Genomic DNA, 9,921 nt, shown 5'->3' on the forward strand with positions numbered 1-9,921 from the left:
TGCATTATGAGTAGATTGTCGTATTTTTATGGAGAACGGTAGATTAAGCGACACTGGAGCCATCTGATATGGAAAAGTAGCCAACTGCCAAATTTTGTTACAAGCAAATCATAAGAAGAATTTGACATTCGCTTTGGCTAAGGGTGAAATTATTTTCCCCACTGGTTGGTAACTTTTCTAACATTTTTCGCAATTAAAAACTGCAATATAACAAATGAATATGACACAAAATAAGTTGGCAAGTATTTTTGTTGTATATGATTCCGAAATTATCACGAACGCCCAACAGATCATATAGCAATACAAATGGCATATCGTTCACAGTTTTTTATCTGCTTTTTGCTACGCTCTATGGTATCACATTTTTATGCTATGGTTCTGGTTTGCTCGGCTGACAAACTTTTTTACAATTGCAGCCATCGAATTGAAATCCGTTAGCTGTGTTGTTTATTTGCGATTTTTCGAAAAATATTAGTAGTAGAAATAGGAAGCAATGAGTTTACAAATACCCGCTAAGTACTGAACTGCATAATTCCTTAGAACATTTCAACATTCAAACGTAACAAACTCGACAAGTAAAACGATTCACGTAAAAATGTCATTAGTAAATAATGGAGATGCCATAACGAAATGTTGTCATTGAGCATGTTAACTTATTTATTCCGTATGTTCTCAACATTCATCCCCATTTATAAATTTGTGGAATCGGTTTATATTTGGAATATAATGTATGTACTTGTTTGATATATTCGGACCTCGTGAGGTAGTATAAAACGAATGTGTTCCGAATATTCTAAATTAACGGTTTATCCGGAACACTTCCGTGAATACTAAACAGAAAAGAGCTTTCCGAAATTTCAGAATAAAAAGGTGAATACTCCCTGTGTAGCAGGACCGCACAAAAGCTTAACTCCTCTGTCAAAGTCAAGTCCGGAATATAAAGTTCCAAAACAAAAAGCCATTTTCTTTTATTTTGTTTTGTCAGTTCATTGTCAAAATCGTCTATCACAATTTATTTTTTAAAAATTTCCCATTTCAGGATTTGTCACAAAAACGCCGTATGTTATAATTAGATTGAACGTCTTATCTCAGAATGCTTTTCATTAACTCCCTCTTATGTCAAAATGCATTGAACTTATGCTCAGATAGGGAGTTTTTGAAAAAAATAGTGTATTTTTGAATAAAATTCTAACGTACAGCATTCTTCAAACAAATTTTGAATGAATGACCAAACCAATATAACTCTTTATCAATTCGCGAAATATTTAGTGGAAAATAATTATTTCCCCCAAAACCTGTGGGTATTTACAAATTTAGTATCAATTATAATATACTACTAAAGGTAATTTTCTACTAAAATTTTCGCTGAAGGGGATTGAATTATTCCCCGTTTCCTTACTTCGAAAAAGCATCCCGTCCAAATTTTTTTAATTTGGGAGTTTTTGTTGTTGTTGTAGCAGTGCTTCGCCCCATCCAATAGGTGTGACCGATTACAAATTGTCATCAGTGTCCTCTAACGGCAGTCCAAGGAAACTTGCTGTTTGAACAGGGATGGACGATAGTGAGAGGGGTGTTAGAGGCGTTGGTTCCACATTACAATTGAAGAGATGGTTGGTGTTATGTGGGGACACATTGTAAACAGGACATACATTTTGTATGTCGAGGTTGATTCTGGATAGGTAAGAGTTCAACCTGTTACAGTACTCAGATCGAAATTGAGCTAGAGTGACGCGCGTTTCCCTAGGGAGAGTGCGTTCCTCTTCTACGAGTTCTGGGTATTTTTCTTTAAGAACTGGATTCGCAGGGCAATTCCTGACATAGAGGTCCGACACCTGTTTGCGGATATCACATAGGACCTGCTTGTACTTTTTTGCTTCATATGGCTGTGTTCTCAGGGGCCGTATTTACGGAGATGACCCCTTAAACCCCTGTGAGGTGCAGCCTCATCATTAGATGTCTGTTGGGATGCCCGGGTTTCTGGGTGTTCAACAAAAACTGTTTGTTCAACATTGCATTTCTCTCCCTAATGGGGAGTACTCTCGCCTCATTTTGTAGGTGGTGTTCTGGGTATCGGTTCTGAGGGCAATATTTTGGCAGGCCTGTATTTTCTCCAGTGAGTAACCTTTAGGCTTGGCGACCATATGGGGGACGCGTAGAATGCAATCGGAAGGCCAATTGCTTTGTAAGTGGTAATGAGCGTTTCTTTATATTTACCCCAAGTGCTGCCGGCAAAAGATTTCAGGATTTTATTATGGCTCTGGATTTTAGGAACAATTGCGGTTGCATGCTCTCCAAAATGTAGATTCTGATTGAACGTCACACCCAAGACAGTCGGTAGCGTAATACCATCAATGTGGACGTTCAATATGGTCGACATTGGGCGCGTCCATGTTGTAAATAAGGTCGCCGATGATTTGATCGGTGCCAATATCAGGTTTCGTAAGGCGTAGAAACTGGAGAGATCAGGGAGATATCTGTATATTTTATTAAAAAGCTCATCGATGTTTGGGCCTGAGCCTGGGTCTGTGGCCATTATTGTGCAGTCATCGGAATAGGAAACGATAGTGACTCCTTCTGGCGGTGAAGGTAGCTTCGATATGTAGAAGTTAAACAGATGTGGGGACGGAATACCACCCTGTAGTAGTTTAATTCTTCTTGGCTTAGATGTTATGTTCCTGAAGTGTACCGATGCCTGCCGACCAGACAAACAATTTGCGGTCCACCTTTTGAGATTTGGGGGAAGGGAGGCCCCTTCCAGGTCTTACAGTAACGTACCGCGGTTGACCGTATTAAAAGCTTTTGACAGGTCTAACGCAATGATTACTGTTCTATGGTGGGGGTTTTGATTTAAACCGCAGTTTATCTGTGTGTTAATGGCGTTTAGCGCGGAGTAGTTTAGTGCTATGTAGTTTTCGAAAGCCATACTGATGATTGGCAAGGCGCAAATTTGCAGTGAAATAGGGAAGCAGAATGGCCGCAAGTGTCTTATCTACAGGCGATAGGACAGATATCGGACGATAAGAATCTCCTATGTTAGCTGATTTCCCAGGCTTTAATAGCGGAACCACCCCGCCCATTTTCCAGTTTTCGAGGATGAAGAAGGTGGACAGGGACAGGTTGAAGACCTAGATAATTAAATCCCTCTTTGCCTAGTTTTTTATGCATCGGCATAGCTATGCCGTCTGGGCATACTGCGTAGGATGGTTTAGCATAAACGATGGCATCTTCACTCTCTTTAGTAATTGGGGACGCGCTGTATTTATGCTTGTGTGCGCGTCTGTTGGCCCGCCGTCTGACTTTGTCAACCGTAGAATGCATTAATTATTGTCGACAAAAAGCGCTCGCGCATTTTTTCGCATCCGACAGCACTTTATCGCCAAAGGCGATGGAGATTTTGTCATTGTGTTTAGTCGGGTTCAATAGGGACTTCACGGTGGAGCAAAGCTTACCTACCCCGGTAGTGAAGTTACAAGTCATTCGGCCGCTTGTGTCCATCCACAATCTGATGCGTTGGTTTATATTCCTTATTTGGGTGTCGCCGGGGTCGTGCTAGCTTATAAGGTCACGTTCTCTCGCTAGAGTTGCGGCCTCCGCCGGAAAATGTGGCCTGATTTCCGGGATTCTTCCGGCGGGAATAAAACGAGCCGAAGGGGATTCAATGACCTTGCGATAAGTACGCTCCCCTTACGGGGCATCAGTCGGGATAGGGAGGGCAGCAAAACAATTATCAGTATAAGTTTTGTAATAATCCAATCTTCCCTTCTTAAATTGAAGAAAGTGCGTTTTTCAGTGGTTATGATGTCGGCAGATCGCTCCAGCGAGAGGAGTTTGGGTAGGCGGTCGGAGGCCAATGTTACCATCGGTTGCCAGTTGACGCAGTTTACTATTCCAGCGCTCACGATTGATAAATCTTGCGAACTATGACAGCTTCCTACCATACGAGTGGGGGCGTCTCTGTTCATCGTTCAGAACGTTGTTGTTGTTGTTGTAGCAGTGCTTCGCCCTATCCAATAGGTCTGACCAATCACAAATTGTCATCAATTTCCTCTAACGGGAGTCCGAGGAAGCTGCTGTTTCAACAGGGGTGGACCATAATGAGAGAGGTGTTAGAGGGTCATGTGGGGACACAATGCAAGCAGGGCATACATTTTGTATATCGGGGTTGATTCTGGATAGGTACGAGTTTAACCTGTTACAGTATCCTGATCGAAGTTGGGCTAGAGTGACTTGCGTTTCCCTAGGGAGTGTGCGTTCCTCTCCCTCAAGTTTAGGGTATTGTTCTTTGAATACTGGATTCACCGGCAATTCCTGACATAGAGGTCCGCCGCCTGTTTATGGAGTTCACCAAGGACCTGCTTATGTTTTTTGGCTTCATACGGCTGTGTTCTCAGGGACCGTATTTCCTCATAGTGCTTACGGAGGTGACTCCTTAACCCTGGGCGGTGTTGTCTCATCAATCAGATGTCTGTTGGGATGCCCAGGTTTCTGGGTATTAAACAGAAACTGTTTGGTTAGCATTTCATTTCTTTCCCTTATTGGGAGTATTCTCGCCTCATTATGTAGATGGTGTTCTGGGGACATAAGGAGACAACCCGTGGCGGTTCTGAGGGCAGTATTTTGGCAGGTCTGTAGCTTCTTCCAGTGAGTAATCTTTAGGCTTGGTGACCATATGGGGGTCGCGTAGCATCAATCGGCTGGCCAATTGCTTTGTAAGGGGTAATGAACGTTTCTTTATCTTTTCCCCAAGTACTGCCAGGAAGAGATTTGAGGATTTTATTACGGCTCTGGATTTTTGGTACAATTGCGGCTGCATGCTCACCAAAATGTAGATCATGATCGAACGTCACACCCAAGATTTTGAGGTTTAAGATAGTCGGTAGCGTAGTGCCATTGAAGTGGACATTTGGGACGTCCATGTTGTAAATAAGGTCGCCGATGATTTAGTCGGTGATAATTTCAGGTTTCGCGAGGTGAAGAAACTGGAGAGATGAGGGAGGTAGCCGTTTATTTTGTTGCATAGCTCATCGGCGTAGGAAACGATAGTAACTCCTTCTGGTGGCGAAGGTAGCTTTGATATGTAGAAGTTAAACAAAAGTGGGGATAGGACACCACCCTGTGGCACCCCTTGTTTAACTCTCCATGGTTTAGATGCTTCGTTTCGAAATTGCACCGATGCCTGCGGTCCACCCAGATAATTTGCGGTCCACCTTTTAAGGCTTGGAGGAAGGGTAGGCCCTTCCAGGTCTTGCAGTAGCGAGTTATGGTTGACCGTATCAAACGCTTTTGATAGGTCTAGCGCAACGAGTACTGTTCTATGGTGGGGGTTTTGATTTAAACCGCAATTTATCTGGGTGCTAATGTCATTTAGTGCGGTGATAGTGCTGTATAGTTTTCTAAAGCCATGCTGATGAGAGGCTAGTGGCAAATTTGCCTTGAAATGGGGCAGTAAAATGGCTTCAAGCGTCTTGACTACTGGCGATAGGAGAGATATCGGGCGATATGACTCTCCTATGTTAGCTGGTTTCCCAGGCTTTAGTATCGGGACCACCTTGGCCATTTTCCATTTTTCGGGAATGACAAAGGTGGAAAGAGACAGGTTGGATACATGCTATATATTTGAAACCCTCTTTCCCTAGGCTTTTAAGCATCGGCATGGCTGTGCCGTGTGGGCCCACTGCTTTGGATGGTTTAGCATGACCAATGCCATCCATCCTCAACCTCTTTGGCGGTGATGGTAATTGGTGACGCGCTGAATTTATGTTTATGTGCGTGTCTGTTGTCCCTCCGTCTATCTTTGTCGACCGTAGAATGCATTATATACTGTCGGCAGAAAACGCTCACGCATTTTTTCGCATCCGACAGCACTTTATCGCCAAAGGCGATGGAAATTTTGTTGTTGTGCTTGGACGGATTCGATAGGGACTTTACAGTGAACCAAAGCTTACCCACACCGGCAGAGAGGTTACATCTTCTTAGATGCTCCTCCCATTTCTCCCGCTTGTGTTCATCCACAAGCAATCGGATGTGTTGGTTTATGTCCCTTATTTGGGGGTCGCCGGGATCGAGGTTTCTTATGAGGTCATGTTCTATCTCTAAATTTGCGGCCTCCGCCGGAAAGTGAGGCCGAATTTCGAGAATTCTTCCGGCGGGAATAAAGCGAGCCGCGGCGGATTCTATGACCTTGCGGAAAGCACACTCCCCTTGGCGAGCATCAGTCGGGATAGGGAGGGCAGCAAAGCGGCCGTCTGTAAAGGATTTATATTCTTCCCACTTTCCTTTTTTAAAGTTTATGAAAGAGCGTTTTTCAGAGACGATGAAGTCGGCGGTACGCTCGATCGAGATGAGTATTGGCAGGTGGTCGGATGCTAATGTTACCATCGGTTGCCAGTTGACGCAGTTTACGAGTCCTGCGCTCGCGATTGATATATCTGGCGAACTGTGACAGCTTCCTACCATACGAGTGGGGGCGCCTCCGTTTATTGTGCAGAACGTCGTTTCTTCTGTTTGATCCGCCAACATCTCACCTCTGCTGTCCGCCTGTAAATTTGAATGCCATAGGTCGTGATGGGCATTGAAATCGCCAGTGAGTAACGCACTAATATTAGGGTGGTATCCACAGGGGCAGCAGGTGGCAGGAGGGATGTAGATGTTGATGATTTCTAGGTTTACATCGCCTGACCGGACAGATAAGCCATGACGTTCCAGGACATTGTCCCTGCGGCCGATGTCGGGATCAAATATATGATATTGCACTGAGTGGTGTATGATAAACGCGAGACCGCCTGTATTCCCGCTCTCGCGATCTTTTCTGTGGACATTGTACCCAGAGCAGGTCTGCAGAGCAGATCTTGCTGTGAGTTTAGTCTCTTGAATCGCAGCAATGCGGATGTTGTGCCGCTTCATGAAATCGGCGCCAAGGCGCGGACTACGGACCCTTGGGCGTGAACAGCAGGGAGCCACAAAAGATTTATAGAAATTACGGGGACGTCTGGTTTTAGGGTCTAGCCCTGAACAACCTGTCCGATGCAACCATCCCTTGCACGAGACACACTGACAAAGGTATGACCGTCCTAAAAAGATTCTTTTCCTGCAAACGCATCACAACCATTTCTCAGGTCCGGGGTCAGGAGACGGACCCGGATTGGGTTCGATACCTGCCCGGAGCAGGAGAGTATGGAGCAGTCCCGCTGCGAGGAGCTGATGGAGGGATGACAATTTGTGGGAAGGACATACCGAATTAAATAGGGTTACACTGAAATGACAGTCCTTGGTCGGGAAAAATCCCTAGTCGCTCTGGCACATAGTCCCAACTGCCTTGGGAAGCGTCGTGCAGAACGCCGTTTCTACTATTTGGTCCACCAACATCTCGCCCCTGCTGTTCGCCTGTAGGTTAGAATGCCATAGATCGTGGTGGGCATTGAAAAAATGCCTAAGATAATGGGATTATCGCCAGTACGTAGTGCGCTGATGTCAGGGCAGTATCCACTGGGGCAACAGGTGACAGGAGGGATGTGCATGTTGATGATTTCTAAATTTACATCGCCTGATCGAACAGTTATGCCTTGACGTTCCAGAACACTGTCCCTGCGACCGATGTCGGAATCAAATAGATTAAATTGCACTGAGTGGTGGGTGATAAACGCGAGACCGCGGTGCAAAAGGTGGTAGGGACTAAGAGTATGTTTCCCTGACCTACTCGATTGCTAGTGTCGGAAAGAGGGGGAGAAGAAGAAAGGGGCAGCTGATGCTCAGATGAGGGACCAAGAAAGAACAACATCACGGGCGGTGTCCCTCAGGGATCTGTTCTAGGTTCAACGCTATGGAATGCGAAGTATGACGGTGTGCTACAAATCGACCTTCCCGGAGGCACGGAAATTGTCGGCTATGCAGATGAAATTGTCGTAGTAGCCGTGGCCAAGAAACTTGATCTGCTCCAAGCATTATGTAATGACGCCGTGGGAATAATAAAGGAATGGCTGACGAAAATGGGGCTGGAGATGGCTAGCAATAAGACAGAAGTGGTTTTGGTGAACTCAAAGCGGACTGTGGATGAGTTGGTCCTAACCATAGGAGATTATCAAATAAATTCAAAGCCTTTCTTAAAATATCTAGGAGTAAACTTTGACTCAAAACTAAATTTTAAGGAGCCCTAACGCGAATAATGCCCAACATCGGCGGGCGGCCCAGGCGAAGCTACACGTCAGCTATTATCTAACGTAACCAGCTCGATAATATTATATGCAGCACCAGTATGGCACGGATCCAAAATGGTTCACAAAAATATATACTAGCAGCCTATCGTATTACTGCTGTACGAATAAAAGGTGCGTATCGGACAGTGTTCGACGACGCGATCCATGTTTTATCCAGGAGTATCCCAGTAGATCTACTCTCAGGTGATATGGCCGATCTGTATGGCATTGGAATCAGCCGACCATCTGAAAATGTTAAGAAAAGCGCAAGGTCACAAACAATAGTTAGGTGGCAAGAAAGGTGGGAAAGAATCGAGAAAAGGGCGCTGGACCTTCATGCTAGTTCGGAATATAGCGGAATGGTACGAGCGAAAACACGGCGAACTAAATTTCCAGCTCACACAGATATTGAGGGGCACGGCGGCTTCAAGGAATATCTACATAATCGTGGGTTAGAGGATGATCCTTTCTGTCCACACTGTCCCTCCGAATTGGAAAGCGCAGAACATGTAATGTTTCACTGCCCTCGTTTCACGACAAGGAGCCCTAAAGATTTGTAAAAGTTACGAGGACGTCGGGTTTTGGGGTCTAGCCCAGAACATCCCCTCCGGTGGGCCCATACTTTAAACTTGACACACTGACAAGAGTATGACCGTCCTAAAAAGATTCTTTTCCGGCAAACGCAGAAAAACCATTTCTCTGGACAGGGTTCAGGTACAGCTCCCGGATTTATTTGATACCTTTCCGGAGCAGAAGAATATGGCGCAGTCCCGCTGCAAGGATCTGCTGAGAGGATGACAATCAACCCTATTCTGCATTTCGACTTGGATTGGAATTTTTTCGATTTGGCAATTTTGGTATTCTGTGTTCCAATCTCTTTCGATCCAACTTCGAATCGTTCGATTTTTTGTATTCTGCATTTCGATCGTAGTTCCGTTTTTCTAAGTTGCAAATTAGTGGGCGGAAAAATATTTTCTTTTTATTTTTTATTAATTTATAACAGAATTTTAACAAAAATGTAAGTAAAATTTGTTAAGAAACGTAGAAGGCTTGATGATGATTGTTTTTTATATGTTTCCAGGTCAAAAACAACATGTCGATATCGAAGTCCTTGGACGTATTTGCCCCGCAAAAGTATCTAACACATACTTGAAAGCATCTTCGAAAAGTCGAAGTCGAAAGTTTTTTTTGAACCTAAATAATAAACTTTACCACTTATAAGTTCAATTTCTTACAATTCATCTCAATGGATTACACAAATTTCGCAATATTTGCTTTCCATTCTCGCCTCTCGTATGCGTTGCTTTCCAACTCCACAAATAATGCCGCGGCTATTGATTCCATTATAATAGACAGCTACAATTTGTATCTGTTCGTTGGGTGCAGTTATATGCCAAAGCAAGCTGCCGGAGTAGAGGAAGGTGAAGCGAAAACGTAAACAATCCTTGCGGAAAGAATAAATAAATCTTCATAAAGTATTTTAGGCCAGTGCAATGAAATTAGCATCCTTAAAATTCAGAAAATGTCAACTATATTCGTGCAGGAATCCGTTTTAACAAAACTTGGTGGCCACGGCAGGGAATTGGCCAAAAGAACGACAAAAACACCCTTACAGTTATGAAAGCACTTCACTCAAAAAAATATAACACTGCGGCAATATATTCTATTGCTTTTTTTTTTGTACAAAATGGCGTGGATAATAAAATATAAACGTTTTTCGGTGTTTTTT

The 9,921-nt window shown here is 44.0% G+C and overlaps 1 long non-coding RNA gene across 1 annotated transcript; it reads left to right on the top strand.

Annotated features, from left to right (window-relative positions):
- Window positions 1-9,118: 9,118 nt before the first annotated feature.
- LOC137248165 (uncharacterized) lies at window positions 9,119-9,921 on the top strand. Its single transcript, XR_010952109.1, has 2 exons — window positions 9,119-9,210; window positions 9,274-9,921. It is a non-coding gene; the product is annotated as an uncharacterized lncRNA (long non-coding RNA).

This window comes from Eurosta solidaginis, chromosome 4 (genome assembly GCF_040869045.1).
Source record: "Eurosta solidaginis isolate ZX-2024a chromosome 4, ASM4086904v1, whole genome shotgun sequence".
Classification (NCBI taxonomy): domain Eukaryota; kingdom Metazoa; phylum Arthropoda; class Insecta; order Diptera; family Tephritidae; genus Eurosta; species Eurosta solidaginis.